This window comes from Monodelphis domestica, chromosome 2 (genome assembly GCF_027887165.1).
Source record: "Monodelphis domestica isolate mMonDom1 chromosome 2, mMonDom1.pri, whole genome shotgun sequence".
NCBI lineage: Eukaryota > Metazoa > Chordata > Mammalia > Didelphimorphia > Didelphidae > Monodelphis > Monodelphis domestica.
This window is the reverse complement of record NC_077228.1, coordinates 37,333,581-37,354,018: the sequence shown is the minus strand read 5'-3', so window position 1 is coordinate 37,354,018 and position 20,438 is coordinate 37,333,581. Positions and strand designations below refer to the sequence as shown.

General features: G+C 38.7%; 1 long non-coding RNA gene across 1 annotated transcript; it reads left to right on the top strand.

Moving 5' to 3' along the window:
- Positions 1 to 288: 288 nt before the first annotated feature.
- On the top strand, positions 289 to 19,472 carry LOC130457072 (uncharacterized). The gene is made up of 3 exons (XR_008916067.1): positions 289 to 531; positions 6,672 to 6,786; positions 16,351 to 19,472. It is a non-coding gene; the product is annotated as an uncharacterized LOC130457072 (long non-coding RNA).
- Positions 19,473 to 20,438: the final 966 nt, after the last annotated feature.

Below are 20,438 nucleotides of genomic sequence, written 5' to 3'. Positions count from 1 at the left end.
CCCGAGTTCAAATTCTGCCACAAACACTTTAAGAACTCTAACCCTGAGCAAGTAATGTAATTACTCTTAGTTTCAGTTTCCTCACCTGTAAAATGGACTCCAAGGCTTCTAAGGTCCCTTACAGCCTTAAATCTATGATCCTATGCTCTTTAGCCCCAGAACAGAACAGCATGAACAAGTTTCTCTAGTTCATGTATCAAGCATGCAGTGACTGTTGCAATGTAATGCTTAGTGCATAAGCATGATTGACAGGCAGAGAATCTTCAGAGCTGGCAGGGGAAAGATTCCTTGGAGAAACAGTTTACTAGTCTGTTGGGGGTTGGCAGCTACCAAAGAAGCTGGAGGTGGATGATCTGTGCTCCTGTGGACATTTTTGGATCATCCTACAAGGAGCCCTCAGAAGCAGGAAGGGGATAAGAGGTTTTCAATACCCTTAGGTGGACTAAGGGACAATATTGGGAGCTCCAGCCATTCTCTGGACCATCTAGGACTCCTCATCATCCAGCCTCTCCTTGCCAAAAGACTCTATATGTAAGATCTCGGAACTTTCTGTTGGACTGGCCCTTAGGAACTTAGGATAAGATAAGATAGGATTATTATTTACTAGTTTTAAACTGAAGGGTTAAGTTGTAAGACCTCCTTCTCCCCCTCCCTCCTTTCCCAAACTTCTAATCTCTGGGGAATAAAAGCAAAATAGTTATATGTTAATCCCTATGTGTTTTCCATCCGAAGCCCCTCCAAATTAATATTGACATCTCACTCCTGATCCATAGAGTAGAACATAGTTTGTGTATACACTAGACATAATTCTTCAATACTGTCCATCTAAGCCAACCACTTCATTTTATAGACTAGGACAGAGACTTGAACCCAGATCCCCTGCTCTCTTGTACATGGGGAAGTTGTGAGAACAAAACAAAACAAAACAAACAAAAAAGGGGGGCAAGAATCCAATGATCCAGCCTGTTCTCTGCTTCCTTTCTTGCTTCCCTTTAGTATAAACAATGCCTAAGTAGCTGCTGAGTTACAAAAGATCCTGAAGGTCCAGTTATTTTCCAATTAATAAGGGTCAAAAGGAGTACTTTCTGAAATCCTTGCTTGGGGGCTCAGACTTTATAACTAAGCAATTCTTCCTGCCCACTGGGACAGGACTCCATCTAAATGAGCTTCTTTGGAGCAAAGATGGCCTTGGGTTTTATGAAATGTTCACTAACACGTTCTCTTTTTCTTTACCCAAATTTTCCTAATCTTCTCTTTTCTCTTGCTTCTGATGGCAAGAGAAGAATTAATTGAAGGAGCTCTGAATTTTGAATTCATTTCCACCTTGATCATTGATTTAGGACCAAAAAACTACCAAGCTTCAGCATAAACATCTGGAAAATAGTATTAGGAATACTCTCATCCTTGCTTCTTCCACTGGGAAGAACTGGAAGGAAAGATTAACAGACTGATCTCATAAAACTCTCTAATTTTGTGTACAGATGGATAGGTAGATGAACCCATATAAACATATATTCTACAAAGATATAGACATATGTAAAAATTTAGCAATATAGTTATAATATATATACATATATATATGCATGTGTGTGAATGTGGGGAGAGAGACAGAGACAGAAAGGCAAAGACCAAGAGACAAAGTACTCCCTGGATTTTCATCAGTGTAGGGTTCTCCTGATGAGGAGTTTTCTCTATCAGTGCATGTCAACATCTTCTTTCCAAGTTATAATACTAGAAAGTTGACCAGAGCTCCAAGAAGTTAAGTAACTTGTCAGGGTCATGCCATCTGTATATATTAGAGGCAACACTTGAACCCAGATCTTCCTCATTCTGCATCTGACTGATTCTCTATCCATTATACCAATGGTATCAACTCAAATAGACAGTGGCCATTAAATCATATGTAAGGTTCCCTGCAAGCCACATATTGTCTTAGAAAACTGAATATTAACATTGGGGCAGCTAGAGACTACAACAGTGCATAGAATGCCTGGCCTGGAGTTAGGAAGACTCATCTTCCTGATTTCAGAAATGGCCTCAGAAACTTCCTAGCTTTGTCACCCTGGGCAAGTCACTTAATCCTGTTTGCCTCAGTTTCCTGATCTGTAAAATGAGCTGGAGAAGGAAATGGCAAACCACTCCAGTATCTTTACCAAGAAAATCCCAAATGGGGTCATGAAGAGTCAGACGTGATTGGAACAACAAACATTACCTGTGTTCTGTAGAGTGTTCTACTTGATTAAATATTTCCCAATTGTATTTCAGTCTAGTTCTAAGGCACTGGAAGATTTGTAGGTATTGCACATAGTTGGCATTTCTCATAGTTGGAAGCATTGCTCAGAACTGGAAGAATCGTAGGTCATGTTTTTAGCAGCTCTGTGATATTCTATCCTGCCTCTGTGTACATATACACAGTATATGCATACATATATGTATACAAATATAAGTATGGACACATAGATGTGTCCATACATACAAACACATGTATGTGTAATAAACTACCGCTCGTGGTAATTAGGAGTCTCAAAAGGGATGTATTAATCTGAAAGAGCGATGTCAGCATCAATTACAGTGATGATCATGACTGGCATCTGCCTTCTCTAAGAGATCTGGTAAAACCTAACCACAAAGTCTGCACATACAAAAAGGGCATATCCATAGAGCATACCAGTGAAGAATCCCAAGACAAGCTATTAGCATGTAAAATTCTTTGAGCCCCAAATCTATCTTCTTGTTTTACTAATTATCCCCTCCTTTTTGAATGTGTAATTTTGATGTGGGCAATCATTTGGAAAAACTGGGCACAGGGGATTTGGAGATTTCTGAGTTCAAATGAAGCAGGCTCACATAATTAGAACATTAAGCACTGATTTCCAGGAGCAAAAAAAAAAATGTGCTTGATTTGCAGTGTCAGACTCATGAAAGGAAAAGCTTGGATCTGTCCGGTGTTTTGAACCTTGACATTTGGGGTGTGGGGAAGAAACAAGAAAATGCTTGGGAAAACACACATCATTCTACTATCAACTGCTTGTGCTAATCATAACGCCCTGCATTTCTCTAGTGATTTATATTACTGAAGGTACCTCCAGATACACCATCTCACAGATGTTCTAGAAGGAAAGAGATGGGAACAGTTAGCATCCTGGGGCAGGTGGGGATGCCTGGCCCATCAGCCTTCTAACCTCCTTCTGCCATTGTATGAGCAAGGCATAGAATAGCAGAATGTCTGCCAAAAAGGTTTGTGACCAGATTCACACTAAGTAAAACATAAATTTTCGGTATGTGTTATATTTATTGAAGTTACACTTTTTCCCAGGCCAAATGAAGTGAGGCATTGAGCAAAGATTGAGTGGAAATGATCAGGGCAGAAAATCACCCAGGTTTGAATAATGAGTGCTACTGGCTTGACTAGGGAAAAATTACTCTACTTCTTTGGGCCTCAGTTTTCTCCTATTTAAAATGAGGTGATGGATTAACCCTGAGGAGCATCGGGTCCTGTATTTGACTTAAAATGAGTATTTGTTCCATTGACAAGGGAGCTCATTTTCCCTTTCCATTCCCAACCTTTAACTTGAATTTGGATGCTTCATCATAGGATTAAACATAAATCCAGGTCAGATCACATCTAAAACTTAATGCAAGGTTTCCAACTCCATTATCTGGACATTGAGGGAAAGCATGGTTGCCAGAACTTTGAGTATTAAAGGTTCCTTCTAGCACCTGCCAAGGATGTGAGTGATGCATGCATCCTTAACCTGAGTGGATTATGGAATTGAAATCCTCATTCATTCACCCAAACATTTACTACCAAATGACTTCATTTTTTTCTTTAAATTTATTTATCAAACTTCATTCTTATAGATAAGAACTGGAAGAGATCACAATGATAGTCCTCCACCATCAAACCTAGAATTCACTATACCTCCCTGTGCAAAGAATGCATTCTTCGAAGCACCAGACATACAAAGATAAAGACAACATAGACCCTTCTCTCAAGGAGTTTACAGTCTAATGGAAGACAATTGGGTAATACATAAACAAACAAATCGATAACTATATCCATGAAACTAGCTGGGTGATAGATAATAGAAAATCCCTGTTTTTAGCTTGTTCAGAGTGATGCATTAAAAAATTTCCAGGGGTAGCAGTGTGAAAAGAAGAGCTTAAAAGGGAATTTATTTCAATAAGATGGTGGGTTAGGAAAGACTTGATCCTAAACAAGCCTGGTTGGAAGAAGAAGACAAGTACATTGGACACAGAGAACTAACAAGCCATGGCAACTGGTTGGAAATGTAGTACAAGGGAAAAAGAAGAATCAAAGGTGACTACAAAACTTTAAATGGAAGTACCTGAGAAGATGGTGGTGACATTACTACCATAGGGAGGATAGGTAGTGTTTGGGGAGAAGATGAATGCAAGGTTGGCACTGAGTTTCAAGGACCTGCAAAACATTTTGTGTCACATGCCTCCCCCTCTCCAGAAATTGCTTTGTATTTACTTTGCATATATTTTTGTATTTATTTATTATCTAGGTTGTGTTGTTTCCCCAATAAAATGTAATGCAGAAGCTAATGTTTCTATTTTTCTTTCTGCCTTCAGTATCTAATATGGTACGTGACTCTTAAGAAGTACTTAATAAGTGATTTAATTTGGGGGATTTTTTCAGTAACTGGTCCAACTCAGTGCCTATCACATAGTCAGTGTTTGGTAAGCATTCACTGAATGAAACAGAATGAAAGAGTGAGTGAAGATGAGAATATGTGATAAGTCAGTGGAAATAGAAGGCTGGATCACTAGGCTAAAGGGAATTATCAAATTGGTGATAAATGAAGCCCATGAGAGAATGGGATCACCAACAGAGAGTGTCTTTATTGTCTCTTAGTTGGAGTCAGTTTCTTCCCCAATGGAAGTCCCATTTCCTAAGGTCCCCCCATAGAGCTAGGCAAGACAAAAGACTAACCCCATCACTAATTACATGTCCTCTCCAAAAGAGAAACCCTCCCTTTTTCTACTCTAATACCATAATGCTATTTTTTTTTATGAAACTATATGGATGACTGACTGCTCTGGCTTGGTTATTTATCTTATGCCTAACAGAGAAATGTCTGTGAGCTTCACCAGTTTTATGTTTATGACTAGAGATCAGCTAGAGGCCAGAGAGATGCCTTGAAAGCAGAGGACAAGTGCTCCAAACAAGGACTATGGAAAGCAACAGAAGGAGACGATGCTATAAATAACAAGGAAAGGACTCCCAGAGCGTGTCCAAAACACGGGCGGAGCTCTCCTCATAACTCAAAGCTTAAGGCACACACAGGGCACTTGGTGCCATAAAGCCTCGTGTTGGCAGCCCCAAGAGGTGGGTAGAAGGAGAGCACCTTTCAGTCGGGAGAGGGTCAGCCTCTCTATAACATTCAAAAGACCTTCCTGGTCAACAATGCTTCCCAGCATCCTTGCTTGTTCTCTAAAGGAAAGACTTGTAAGCAGTGTGGGTTATGTTAAGCTCACAAGCTGCCTTACAGCCCCCTTCAGGAGCCCCAGTAGAAGCCCCAGTCACTTCTCAGATGCATTTTTGGGAAGAAGAGAAGCTCAACAGCCCATTATTTCAGCATGAACACCTGCCTCCGAGAGTGCTCGGCTCCATCAGTACTGTTATTTTGGAGGTTAAACCAAATAAAACCTTCAGGTAGGTGAGTAACTGCCCTGAAATCTCCTTCCCTGACAGGAACACTAATGTGAAATTAGATTTAGGATTGCAGATGTGAGAAATCTCCGTGGACATCTTTGCTGCCTGTTCTTCTTTTTTTCCAAGCTATCGCTCATGGTAGACCCTTGGACAAGTGGCACCATGAGATCAAGCTCGAGGAATGCCCAAATTATTTTTTTAAATAACAATTAAAGCTTGTGTCTTTAAAAATAAAAAACGCCAAGGCTCCAGCATTTCCCAGTTTTCACAGCTAGTCATCAGAAGAGAACAGAATAGATGATTGTGTTATGGCATTGTACTTATGTAGTTCAAAAACTGTCCAGTTGAAATCTGGCACACCGGCCGTGGAGATGAGAATGTTGTAATGTGCAATCCTATGAGGATACTGTTGACACACTGTCAGCTGTGGAACGACGCGTCCTCAGCCTTCCTAGTGACAAAAGAGTTTGCATATGAGCGAAAGAAACTAACCCATAAGACACATTATTTAGATTGATGAACCAAATGGAGACATTTTGTCAGGAGAGTTCTAAAACAGGAATCAAGGAGAACTGTGTTCAAATCCCACTTCAGGCACTAGCTATGTGATTATGGACAATTCACCTAGCATCTCTTGACCTCAGTTTCCCCACCTGTAAAATGGGGCTAGCCATCAGATCAACTTCCTGTTGTGGTAAGGATCAGTTGAGAGCATGTTATATGGAAGATTTTGGGAGCCCTTACAGCACTATATAAAGGTCAGCTGTGATCATTGTGAATCAATTATTATGAATCCATAATTAGGAGTCCTGAAATAAACAGAATTTATATTGAGATAGCATTTTGCATAAACTCTAAGTACTTTACATAGAGCAGAGCAGGTGCTTTCAGGCATTACAGAGTGTACTTTCTGTACCTTCAGGTTTAAAAAGTATTCTACACATATTATTCCATTTGGACCTCAGGTTTTATTATCCTCATTTTCCAGGGGAAGAAAGCGAGACTCAGAAAGGCACAGCAACTTGCCCATGGTACCCAATGAGGGACAGAGACAAGAGGAAGAAAAAGAAACAAGAATTTATTCATCACCTGCTCTGTGCCAGGTACCATGCTAAAACATTTACAGATATTATCTCAGTTGAGCCTTATGATAACCCTGGGAATCAGGTGCTATTATTATCTTCATTTTACAGGTGAGAAAACTGAGGCAGACAAATTAAGCAACTTCCCAATGCTGGGTACCATGCTAAAAGATTTACAGATTATATCTCATTTAAGGCTCACAGTAACACTGGAAATCAGGTGCTATTATGATCCTCATTTTATAGGTGAGGAAACTGAGGCAGAGATGAATTAAGTGCCTTCCCAGAGTCACATTAATAAGTGTCTAAATGTCTAAGTGTCTAGATTTTCACTCAGGTCTTCCTGACTGTAAGCACAGCACTCTCTCCACTGTGCCAACCAGCTGCCCAAATTAGAGCTATTTTTTTAATGTAATAACCATTCAGTGACCCATTACCTTGAAAACAGAAGAATCTAGAACTAACTTCAGGCCCAATTCACCCTGGGCTACATGGATCCCCGTGTCTTTCCCTTAAACTTGGGAGGACAATAGTAATTACAAGTCATCTTAACTTCTGAAGGAAGGAGACATGTTGGGTAGAGGAGTCCATGGGGACATGGACTCGGGCTAACTCAAAGACAAACCAGTTAATTCCCCAAATTAAAGAGGGGCTAGCCTCCTTCTCCAATGGGAATGACAAACTTACACTATATCATTCACACTTTGTTAAGCAATATGGCCCCGGGTGACCAATGGCATACATTTCTTGGGAAACAAAATAGAATTGCCAGGGTTCCAGGGTATGGTCCTAGAACAGGAGGAAATTAAGTCGCCCATGTGGAGAGGAGTCACTCTATCAATTGGGGAGAATGGATTAACCATTTACTCTGTGCCAGCCAATGGGATGAAATCCATGACTTTGGCTATGACACCATACCCCCCCCAACCCACTGAGCTTCCAGTGAGGACGAGAACCATGAACTGTGGTGGACTGGGGATAAGAGAAGTCTGACAAGTTTATCCACCTTTTCCAAAGTCAAGTTTAGACTTGGACAGATGCTGACGTGACCTGCTCATTTCTACCTACAAGAGAAGTGGGCAGCAGATCGAAATCGGAGCCCCCCCAGTTGACAACACATCCTCCTTCTAAGGATCTGAGGGGTGCAGATTCTCAGATAATGACTAGAGAAGTAAATCAGCTGGGACTGATATCCACCAGCCACAATCCTGTCCCATCAGAAGCCATTAGCTTACATAATTCTGGGGCAGAATGGCTGGGAGTGGTGTGAGCAGGAATGTTTTGCTGACTGCTGTCGAAATGGGTAACAGACTTTGCATATTATATCACCATTTTTTGTTGTATTTCACATGCAGTGTTTTTCTGCTTTTGACTTGGAGGTGTGAGAGGGAAGGCTCTAATCATATGGCCTTGTGCAGATGCTCCATTTGCATTTCTATTAATCCAGGCCCTCCTGGAGATGCTGGAGCAGAGACACAGCATGCTTTGTGTTTGAACTTGTGAGAACCCATACCCCTGCTTAATAACTTAATACATATGTATAGCCTCCTTCAGACGGCCCACTAGGAGGCAGAAGCAGGGGGAGGTGCAGTCCCCACCAGCCCCACTGCTGGACTCTGCTGAAAATGGGCAAAGGCAGAAAGGAGAACCTTACTCAGCAGAGAGACCCAAGATCTGGAATGCTGTCTGGCCCATGGGACTGACTGGGGAAGCCCATTCTGTATGAGTCTACAGTAGTGCCTCTGAACATCCATGATACATGTATGATACATATGTGTGTATCCAGGGACCCTCGTGGCTACAGTGAACTCTCCTGTAGCATCAATATTTGTGGCATGGCAGCAGCAAAGCATTTGTTTCAGCCAGAAATTGAGAGCTACGGTTCTTAAGAATAATATAGTCACATCTCATTTCCTTGGGGTTTCTGTCTTTTGTTTTTCCATCCTCTTCTTGTTCACTTCTGGAGGGGTTAATTTTAGCAGTCAGTAAAAGTGCAAAGAGAAGGTGCAAATGTGGGGAGACTGAAGCTGGGAATGTATGGGGTCTTTGGTCTTGTCCATAAAGGCCATAAGCTGAAAAGTTTGGAAAGTGTAGTTTTAATACACAACAGACCAACATCCATTTCAGAGGGGCAATCCAGGCATGCTCCACTCCTTGAATTTCAATAATAAACCTGATGATGATGATGATGATGATGATGATGATGATGATGATGATGATGATGAACTAGCTTTTGCATAGTGGTTTGGTTTGTTTTGTGGAGTCCAAGGGTTTTGGGAGACTTGGTCTCCTCATCTTGCCCAAGCTAGCAAGGCATCAGCCGATCGTGAGTCGATCCCACTATTATTTGACACAGGAGCATTGTCCTGCTCCATTCCTGACCTAGGTCAGTTCAACCCTCTTTGAGCATCCTAGTGGAGCCCGACTCCTGAAAGCCTACCATACTGGTGCCACCTTGGATACAATCACCCAATCGCCTTCAGTCTTACTGCAACTCAGAATTCTTGCATTCAAGGAATCTAGCAGCCTCAACCATTCCTGAGGCAGAGATCATAGACATGCACCACTGGGATCAGCCTTGGATAATGCTTTAAGGTGTGCAAAGTGTTTTACAGACATTATCCCATTGCTCCTTCCCAATAGCCCTGTTTGATAGTCACATTACTAGATAGACGGACAGATATGCAAGCAGATAAGAAGACAGATTGATGACTGACAGACAGAAAAAGTATTTATGAAGAACTTTCCAGGCACTATGCTAAGTGCTGGGAATGCAAAGAAGAGACAGAGAGACAGACAAATGCAATCCTTACCCTCAAGGAGACAAAATATTCATGGAAGAAGCAATTCATAAAGGGGTGCTGGCAAATGAGAGAGAGCAAAGTGGAAAAGTCCAGAAACTCAAGAGTGGAGCTAAGAGAGAAGTGTTCAGGGGCAGCCTGGCAGCACAGTGAATTGAGAGTTGGACCTGGAGCCAGGAGGACCTAAGTTCAAATCTGGCCTCAGACACTTCCTAGCTATGTGACCCTGGAAAAGTCGTTGAACCCCCATTGCCTAGCCCTTACCGCTCTTTTCTCTTGAATTAACTAAGACAGAAAGCTTCAAAAAGGGGGTGGGGAACATTAGGATCCTGTGAGGTCACTGGGTGGGGAGAGAAGGCATGGAAGTGGAGAAGGACAAGCAGGACCATCCTCAGCTGGAGTGAAGAAGCAAGATCCATCTGAAAGCTTCCTATCTGAACCAATTATTCTCAACACAAGAGAGGCAGTGTGGTATAGTGGATAAATAAGTCAACAATGGAATCAGGAAGCACCAGGTTCAAGTCTTGCCTCTAACCAATCCTGTCTTTATGACTGGTAAATCACTTAACCTTTCAGCGCCTCCAGGCAATTCTCTAAGACTATAAATTGGCAAACTATGCTGAAAAAGAATATGTCCCCAGCAAGAATTCCTTACATTAATAAAATCACTCATTCAAAGACATCTCCTCGCTCCCACAAAAAAAAAAAAGACTTCACTTCTTCCTGAGTAGGTACAGAGCTCAAGTATTTCTGAGCTTCTAAAAGACCACGAATATTCTCAGTGGTCTCAAAACTTCAGCATCCTAAGGGAAAGCATGCCTTGTTCCACCATAATTGCAGTTTTTCTTTACAAGGTAAAATTCTTAAATAGAAACTGGAAAAGATGGACAAGAGCCTCACTTGTACCTTTTTAAGGCACTTCTGATCTTCCCTGCTATATGGAGAGGAGGGTGGATAGAGAAAAAGAAAAGAGAGACAGACAGAGACCCAGAGAAAGAGACAGATGGAGACAAATAGAGAGAAAGAAGCCCAAAGACAGAAAAACTGACAGAGATTGAGAGGGGGAAGAAAACAAGAACACAAATCTTTCTTATTGGGTTAACTTCAAGTGATGATCTTCTCCAGCCTTCTATAGGGGAATCTCACTGACTATTAATAAGATTTTCCTCTGACCTTTTTTCCTAAAATAGAATCTTAATAATATGCAGAATTTTGAATACAAGAGTCTCTTTCTTCCCAAAACATTCTACCTTCTATTTCATTGTCATGTTTAGTATATCATGGACACTCATTAAATATTAAATAACAGGAAGATATAGATGATGAAGGTGATATTGTGCAACAGAGCAGCTGGCAGAGAGAAACTACGGATGACCAAAAGAATAATGGGAAAGAAGAAAGAAAGAAAGAAAGAAAGAAAGAAAGAAAGAAAGAAAGAAAGAAAGAAAGAAAGAAAGAAAGAAAGAAAGAAAGAAAGAAAGAAAGAAAGAAAGAAAGAAAGAAAGAAAGAAAGAAAGAAAGAAAGAAAGAAAGAAAGAAAGAAAGAAAGAAAGAAAGAAAGAAAGAAAGAAAGAAAGAAAGAAAGAAAGAAAGAAAGAAAGAAAGAAAGAAAGAAAGAAAGAAAGAAAAAGAAAGAAAAAGAAAGAGGAAAGGAAAGAAAAGAAATTTTAATGAAAATCTGAGGTATACAATATATATCATCATAATTCATACCCCTAAGGATTGACAAAACTAAGGAAAACAACAGTCTAATATATATTTAATCTTCTAACTAAAAAACTCATTGGTCTTCTCTCTAAAGGAGATGAGTGATCATTTGTATACATATGTGTGTATATCTTGATATCTATATCTATATTTTTATATATCTATAGATATAACTGTAGAGATATATCTCTAGATAGAAATGATAGAGGTTAAAAAAAGAAATGTGGATAAAAATAGAGATTATGTAAATATAAATATAAGCTAGCACTGAGCACAAAGCCCCTGTTCACAGTATATACTTAATCACTGGCTTTATAGTTGATGGTAGTCACTGATTCATTCTTAAAAGTAAATGCTCCCAGCTGATGAAAAATGCAGCAATAAAAACTTTGGCCATGGTGAGTCAGGCTGTCCATCCAGCATAAAAGAGTCTAATTTGTACCAGAACTTACCAAACTTTATCTATGGTGCACTTTGGAGGGAACATCTAAAAATGTTGGTCATTGAATTCTGGGCAAAGGGAGACTGGGAAAATTTTGAAGCAAAATAAAGGAAAATTAGTTACTTTTATTCTGAAATATCATCATATGCAATAAATATTTTTGCAGGAATAGTTTCATGGTTAATACTTTGAAAAGAAAAATCTCACTAGCATCAGCAATTTCTATGGGAAATTCACTATGCACAGAAAACCAAGAATTTTCAGAACAAGAATTCTGGAAAGCCCAAGATGTTAGCACTCTCTACCATCACTCCCTGAAACTAATTTGCATATATTTTTCTACATACATGCACATAAATATATCTATATTTACATGCTTCCAATACAATGTAAACTCCTTCATAACAAGGACTGTTTCATTTGAATCTCTTTAAGGAACACATACTAGGCAGTTAATAAATGCTCATTAGATTTAATTAAATGGACTTATACTCATCTTACTAATAGTTTTCAAAATAAATTATTTATTCCAACACCTTTTACTATTTACAAAACCCTCCCACTCAAACTAAGGAAATCTGCCTCCTCTTTACCTCCTAACCATTGGCTCTCTTCTCTAGAGCCACACAGGATAACTGCATTTCATTTAAAAAAAAATTCTGATCCATCTTGAATTTTTTCCTACTTTTTTGTTCTGCTTTTTCTAGTCTGGAGATCATTCTCCTTATCAGGCAAAATGGAAACAGAATTAGAATTGAGAATTTTTATCATCAGTAATCAAAGTATCACCCATCCAAGAAGGGAGGCTTACTTAATCTTTCCTTGGTCTTTTCATCTTGAACACAGTTGTTGTTGTTGTTATTGTTGTTTCCCCCAGATTTTTATAAGCCTCAGTACACTGTATGCTTTAGTCTTCCTAACACTCTTCTTATAGGACTACAGATTTATGGTGCTCTTTTATAATTTGCCTTGATTATCTATACTCTTCTATCATTTTATTTTACCATTTCTTTTATTTTGTAGATCAGCAGAGAGCTGACTGTGAAGTCACATCAGAATTTTTTAATGGTTTCTTCCTTTTCATCCTCAAAGGAATTTATAATGATAGCATCTTCCAAATTTAATAAATGAGAGCCTCTCATTTCTTTAACAGTCTAAAGTCATGGGAATATACTTAAATTTTTTTCTTAATTATTTTAAATGTGCTTTTCTGACATCTGGATTATGCATCTGACTGTCATTATCCTCCTGAGTCATCATAAATTTTAAGACAATGTAATCACATTCTTCTAAGGTTTCCATGTCTTCCACTACAATCAATTAATTCTTTCTTGTTGGCCAGGGTGATAGAGAATGGAAATTCTCTTCATTTGTTTCTCTTTAGAGAGATGAAATTTTAGTAAAGCAAGAATTCATCAGATTTAGTCTGCTAAATGAAAACTATGAGATAAATATGTAGCTTAAATCCTTCATTACTATATTTTACTTCCATGTCAATTTTTTATCTGTGAGCTTATCCATTTCTTCCTTCTGGTTTGGCAGTCTGCACTTGATCAACACTCATTTATTAAGTATTGATAATGTGCCAGGCACAGGGCTAACTGCCAAGAATACAAAGAAAGACAAATTCACAAAAACAGCCCCTTCCCTCAAGGGGTTTACATATTAATAGTACAGAAAACATATAAAGAAATAGCTATACATAAAATATCCACATATACTAGAAAGGTAATTTTAGAGGGGAAGGGTCAAGTGTCTACGGGGAGTGGGAGCCTCCTGTAGAAGTTAGTATTTGATCTGAGTCTTGAAAGAAGACCAGGAGGTCAATTGGTAGAGGTGAGAAGGGAGAATGCTCCAGGCACAGGAAACAGCCAGCACAAAGGCACAGAAATGAGAGATGAAGGATTATGAATGGAAAGAAGACCAAGAATTCTCTACTACAGAATGTGTGGAGAGAAACAAAGTGTGAGAAGATTAGAAATATAAGAAGGAGCCAGTGTGGGAGTATAATGGAATGGAAAGACATTTATTAAGCATTTATTATATTAGGAGCACTATGCTAAGCACTGAAGATACAAATCAAAAATCAAAATGTTCTTGCTTTCAAGGAAATCACATTTTAATTGGGGGAGATAGCACATAAAAGAGGATTCATGTTTTTATTCAGTTCACAACAAATGGAAACACCAGGCAGTATTTAGACAAGCAAAATAGCGAAGCAGATGGCAGGGCCAGAGTGTCTTGGGGAGCAAAGGCAAAGCAAATAGATAATCTCCTCCCAAGAGGAAAGTGGGTTCACAGGTTAGAGTAGAGTGAGACCCTTAGATATCTCCAGAAGAAGTAGAGATTTGGAAATCAGAGTCCAGGAACATTGGAACTCCTCTGATGATAGTAGTATCCCCAACAATAATAGATAATTTCAGTAGAGAGATGGTGTGAGGAGAAAAGTTACTAAGATCTGTTTTGGATATGCTGAGTTCAAAATACCCAATTTCCACAAAGATGTCACTGAGCTATTATAAATGTCATCTTTGTCCCAGGTTTCCCAAAGGCTCTAGATGCACACAGACCACATTCCATCTTGGGGACCTGACTTGCAAGGATAATTTTCTCTCTTTAGTCCATTCCCTCCATCCCACAGTTAATCTCTGGTGAAATATCCAAAATAAAGTTTAAGTATAGTTTCTCTCTAGATATCTCTGGAATTTGGCAACTGGATACCTCATTCTCACATAGGCACCAAGTCCATAATGTGGATGTTAATACTATATAGGTGGGTTTTAATTCCACTCCATAGAAATTTCAAAGGATTCACAGGAGCCCATGGATAAATATAGCCATCTAAAGCTTTCAATAGCCCATTATCACCTCTGGAAAGCAAATTCACTTTAAGTTGCTATAAAAGTGACCATCAGTCATTCTGGTGAGTACTTTTATCACACAGAGTCTCTCAGAATTTTCTTAAGACATAGTCTACTGGTTCAGATTCTTTATGAAAAATAAATTCATTCTGGGAGTTTCTAAACAACTAACGTGTCGTGAGATTAGCACTATCCATGAAACTTGTTGGCTTTACTTTTGAGGGAGATTTGCCATTCAGGAACTGTTTGGGAGAAGGTGCTATGGAAAAGCCAAAGAGGGAATCCTGAAAAGTGAGTGAGTAAAATAATATCAAGCTGGGTCTCACGACTCACTTTTCTAGACCACAGGAATCCCCTTCACAGAAGATCAGAATGAGATCCCTGTAGTCTGGAAAAGGAAGCGATGAAAGGCTAATTCTCAGTGAGCTAGTCATCAGAATTCAGGGCCAGTCTCTGAAAGCCAATGAGAACAGGAGCCATGGGCATGCTCACATTCCATGCTTTAAACATCAATATCCTCTGCCCTACCGATCTCATTGAGCTGACTAGAGATCTCCTTAAATTGATTCTTCACTGCTCTAATTCCTCTCCTTACAGAAGCTTCTATGGGGGACAGTGGTATGATTAGTCAGATTTACTGGATCAACAGTGGGTAGGATGACCCAGGATGGGGAAAAGACCGTTTGAAAACTAGATAGAAAACTGCCGTAATAGCAATTCACAGAGATCACAAAGACCTGAACCAGGTGATAACAGCAGGAATGATGATGAGGCATCAGATAAATGAAACATTGCAGACACAAAGAGGATTGGTATTGCCAAAGAGAAAACAAATTTCCATTAAAGTGAGAGGACAGAAGGAATGATTTTGAGAAAAGTGGGAAACATAGGGGAGTTTGTTCACAATAGATTGGGGTTCCACAGAACACAGTATGAAGAAGTAGTAGAGATGAGAGTTAATGGAACTTTAAACTGTTCCAATTAGATAGACACACTCAGTTGACCAAAATTTGAAATGTCATAAGATCTTAAGACCAATTCACTTTGATGAATAAGAATACTAAAACCTCATTTAACTGGAACCCTACTAAGCAGAATTTTCAATTAACCATAATTTGTTTTCAAGGCTCCACTTTAAATAAAAATAAGCAAATATCAGTAAAGCAAGATGATTTTAGTGAATTAATTTTTAATCTAACTTTAGCCTTATTTCTTTTTTTAACCCTTACCTTCTATCTTAGAATCAACATTATGTATTGGTTTCAAGTTTAGCCTTATTTCTAGTATCTACAATGGAAATTCATATTCCATATGATAATCAGAGATCCTGCAAAATCTTTAAACATCAAACAAAGATTAAACTATGTTTACTGTGTATTGTTTACCAGGACAGGAGAGTCCTCTGATACAGTTTAAAATATATTTCAGCAATGAAATTTGAAGTGAAAAAATTTTCTTGTTGATTCTACTAGAATCATTTCCCAAATGAACTGGTTATAGCCAATGGGTATGTTTCAGCTAAGATTAAACCAAAGGGCTAATATCCAATATTAATCAGAATATGTGTCTAATACTCAAGTGAAAAACACTATAAAAGTACACTTGGAGTATGGATGCTTCTAAAATTTCACAATTTTTTCAGTATTAATATAATAAATTATTAAAGAGAAGGAATGGAATGGACAATGGTTGTTATTAACTACCTTAACTACCCATATGAAAATCATTTACAAACGCCCTGAGTTTTGTTTTTCTGCATGTTTTTGTTTCCCAGAAGTGAGTTTCTCCTGGCTCCTGCAACTCTCTCCCAGAAATAAGGAAGATGACAACTTCCATATATTAACTTTCCCTAATCTTCACATTCCCCTGAGATGACTTGCATTAGATCCTCCCAGGAAACAAAAATCATGAAGCCACTGTATCTCCAGTGAGGGAACTTTGGACCAGCCACTCTTCGAGGTTACATTCTACTTGCTAGCAAGAAGCATTGATTGGTGGATTGATGTTCTATTTCAGACTGCAAAGAAGGGAATCTCACACCAAGTTGTGCTGAATGGGGTTGCCACTTGAGGGACCACAGATGAATGGAGCCCACAGGGCTACTGATTTCCACCTGATCCTGTGTATTTTTCAATAGGTGCCTCTAATCTTGAGAGTTTCTCATGTAAATCAATTCCCCCTTTTTAATCTGATCCTGAACACGGATAGGTTGGTCCCTTTGGATAATTCAGGAGGTTTACTTGGTTTCCACTGAATATTGAATATTGAGCCAGGAGCTCAGGATAACACCAGGCATTACTACAATGACACTCCTACATCCCTAAACATATTTTTGCCTAATATTTCAACACTTCCATTTCCCCCACTTTACCCAAAGTACTTCCTCAAATTCTGTTAGAAATTACAAGGATACCCAAAGACTTTGTTTGTACCCTCAACTTGCCTTCAATTGAATGATTCTCCAGCAGTTTACAATTAAAACGCATTATGCTTTGGGTTTTTTTAAAGGTCCTGAAATTATAAATGCTGGGGTCTAAAGTCATCTTTACATGCTCAAGGGGAATCTTTACTCTCATCTCAGGAATATATCTTTCAATTTTTTATGTTAATTGTGCTTAGCTTCTTGGCCTTCCATATACAGTTGAATATCTTTTTGCTTTAGTTCTTTCCCTAATTAGTGTGTGAAACTCTGGGCATTTTTTTTTTGTATTTCAGTGTTAAAAAAAAAAAAGGACATGAATTCTATATGACATATCTGTGTGAACACATTGCAATGGGTTTCGTCTTTATAAATTAAGATGAATAGAAAATTTAAATCAATCAACTATTGGGCCTCACAGGCAAAAAGTAGCAAGTGTCTCTTTTCCCTCTTAATATGAACTGATGAAACTTTTGATTTCTTGGTTGAGGATGGATACTGACACCAATATCTCACGTATCCATACCTAGAGAGACTTTCTAAACTTTTTTTTAAAACTCTTTCTAGAATTAAACTGAATTTTGTAAATAATTATAATAATAATAATCTCAAATGAGGAGTAAGCTCCTAAAGGGAGAGACAGTCCCCTTAGCCACTATGTTTCAGTCCAAAAGAGTGCGCACGATACCCTTTTTTTACACCAATTTATTCAATTTCCCACAAAGCAGGAAGGACCGCCACCAAAGCAAACTGCAAACTTGAATGCAGCTTGCCAAGTTTAGTGTTGCTTACAGTTTTCTTCTTTACCCTCAATCCTGTTACAAATAATGCAAACCTGTTTTTATTAATTTACATTAAGTTCATTTAACACCGATGAAACAGACCAGAAATGGATAATGAGGAACATTTAACAAGCTCCTGCATTAGGGCTAATCATGCTCTGTTTACGAGAGCTGATCTCATTCTCAGAGAAGATCCCTATAGAATGAATGTTGCATCAGTATTTAACAAGAAAAAAAAGAGGGGGGTGGGGGAAAAGTCACCAACTCCCCGATAACAAAGAAATGAACAAGCTTAATAATCTCCAATTTGGTTTTCCACTCTACTTAATGATATGGGCAATGGGAGTTCGGTGGCCGGAGTCCATGAGGAAACAGCCACAAGTACTGAAAATTTAATTAAAAGTCAGAAAGCCATTGCAGTGAAGACTCAGCAGAAAGCCATTTATTTTTAAAATCTAATATATTCTTCATGACTAAAGGCTAAAGCACATGCTGACTTCCACATTTAGCTGTAACTGATTTAAGCCACTTGATGGGTTTTTTTTCTTTCTTTCTTTTTCTTTTCTTTTTTTTCCCCCTCTGCTCACAGGGTGGTGCTCAATTTGCAATGGAGTAAATTGGCAGAATTTAATTTGGTGGGTTTTTTTAACTCCATAAGAAGAACCCTCATTAAAGCCACACGATCAGCTGTATACTTTTTTTCATCATTAACTAGCCTAACTGCAGGTAAAAGAGATACAATTATGGATTTATATAAATCCTATTGTCAATTTACAGCTGAAAGACTGGTGAGTTACCTCATTTTAAATAGGTTATTTTTTCCCTTAACCTTTCTTTGTTTTAATGAGGATTTGGTTTGTCACTGTCTGAGGAGACTGTTTGCAAGAAAGTTTCTTGGAAATTACAAGGAGGAAAAAGTAGATGCAGATGAAGACATTTCGCTAAATTTCAAATCCACATAGAAATTCATTTTCAGGGTAATGTATCTGTAGTAGATGAGCTTTCCTGCCACACGAAAACTCTTGAGTTTGGGAACCGAGGCAGGCACCCAGGAGCAGGAAATGAGGAAGCCAAAGGGAAATTGACCTGGAAAGGAAGAAGGGAAAGACAAGATGGTAAGACAGAATTTGTCATTGAATTTCAAAATTGGAAGGAATCTCAAAAGTCATCTAGCCTAGCCTGAATTTGAACAAGAGGCCCTCTAGAGAGCACCCAACAAGTGGAAATATAGCCTTTACTTAAGGATATCTGGCAAAGGACTCCATGCTACACCATCTGGAGTTTTCGTGGCAAAGATACTGCAGCGATTTGCCATTTCTTTCTCCAGCTCATTTGGCAGATGAGGAAACTGAGGTCAACAGGGTTAGATGACTTGCACAGGGTCTCATAACTGGTAAGTGTCCAGAGGCCAGATTTAAGCTCAGAAAGACTTGTCTTCCTGACTTCAGACCTAGTACTCTAGCCATTGCAACACCTAGCTGCCTGAGACTCTCTTTAAACCTTCTCTACACCTTTGATTCATAGAAATACATAGTAGAAACCTTCTATCCTTGTTGCTTTCTTGCCTCTTTTTATGTATTCTCTCCCCTTTTAGATTGAAAGTTTTCTAAGGGCAGGACTGCTTTTCTTCTCATTAATTGTAACCCCAGAGCTCAGCATGGTGCCAACCTAATAATAAATGTTGATTGAATTGGATTGGATTGGTAGTCATTCATTTTACTATATGTGCATAAGTGTGTTTCCTATAGAAAATATTTTATCCTATAACAAAGATAATATAAATGTCTTGTCTAAAGGACTTTAATAATTGGTTTAAGAAGGAGATTAGGGGGGTGAACAAGGGAGAATCACCATGGACAGGTTCTAGTAGAAATGGCCAGGCAACTGGGAATTCTAGGAAAGAAGAAGAGTAGGACCAATGGCTTTGAGCAACTGGAGGAATTTACAGCCAGGTAAGCAGCTCGTATTTGGAAAGTTGGAATGCCAGTTTCAAGACCTTACATAAAGGTAAAATATTTCCAAATAATAACAAGGTCTGAGTTGTGCCTCAGTAGTACATGGTTGATCTGAATTAGAAATTAATTTCAATCTTTAAAGTACAAGACTTTATTTTAAATTTTAAATTACCCACTATATCCAGTGGCTCTCTATCCATGTCATATCTCCTGAAAGTATCCCCCAAGCTCTGTCCTTGGTCTTCTCTTTTCTCTCTAAATTCTCTCACCAAAAGGTTTCATTACCTTCTAGTTTGTTATTGCTTTTTTTTTTAATAATGCATAACTTCTGCACACATGAGAGGAAAGATGGAGAGGGAAATATGTAGAGCTCCAAGTAGAGAAAAAGATCTTTAGGGAACAGTTCAAATCAACAAGCATTAATCACCTACTATGTGTGGAGCACTAGGCTAAGCCTCTAGTATACAGAGAAAGGTCAAAATGATCCCCAGGCTCAAAGATCTCACAGAATGATGGGGGATAAACAGGCAAATGACTATGATAAACTAGATAGATAGAGGATAACTTGGAGATAATCCACAGAGGGACAGAAATAGCATTAAGGGAGATGGCAGAAGTAAGAGGTGATGGAACAAGCTCTCATTCAATATCTCACCATGAACACATGTTCTTTCAAAGCACCCCTCTAGTGAGAGATTCCTTACAG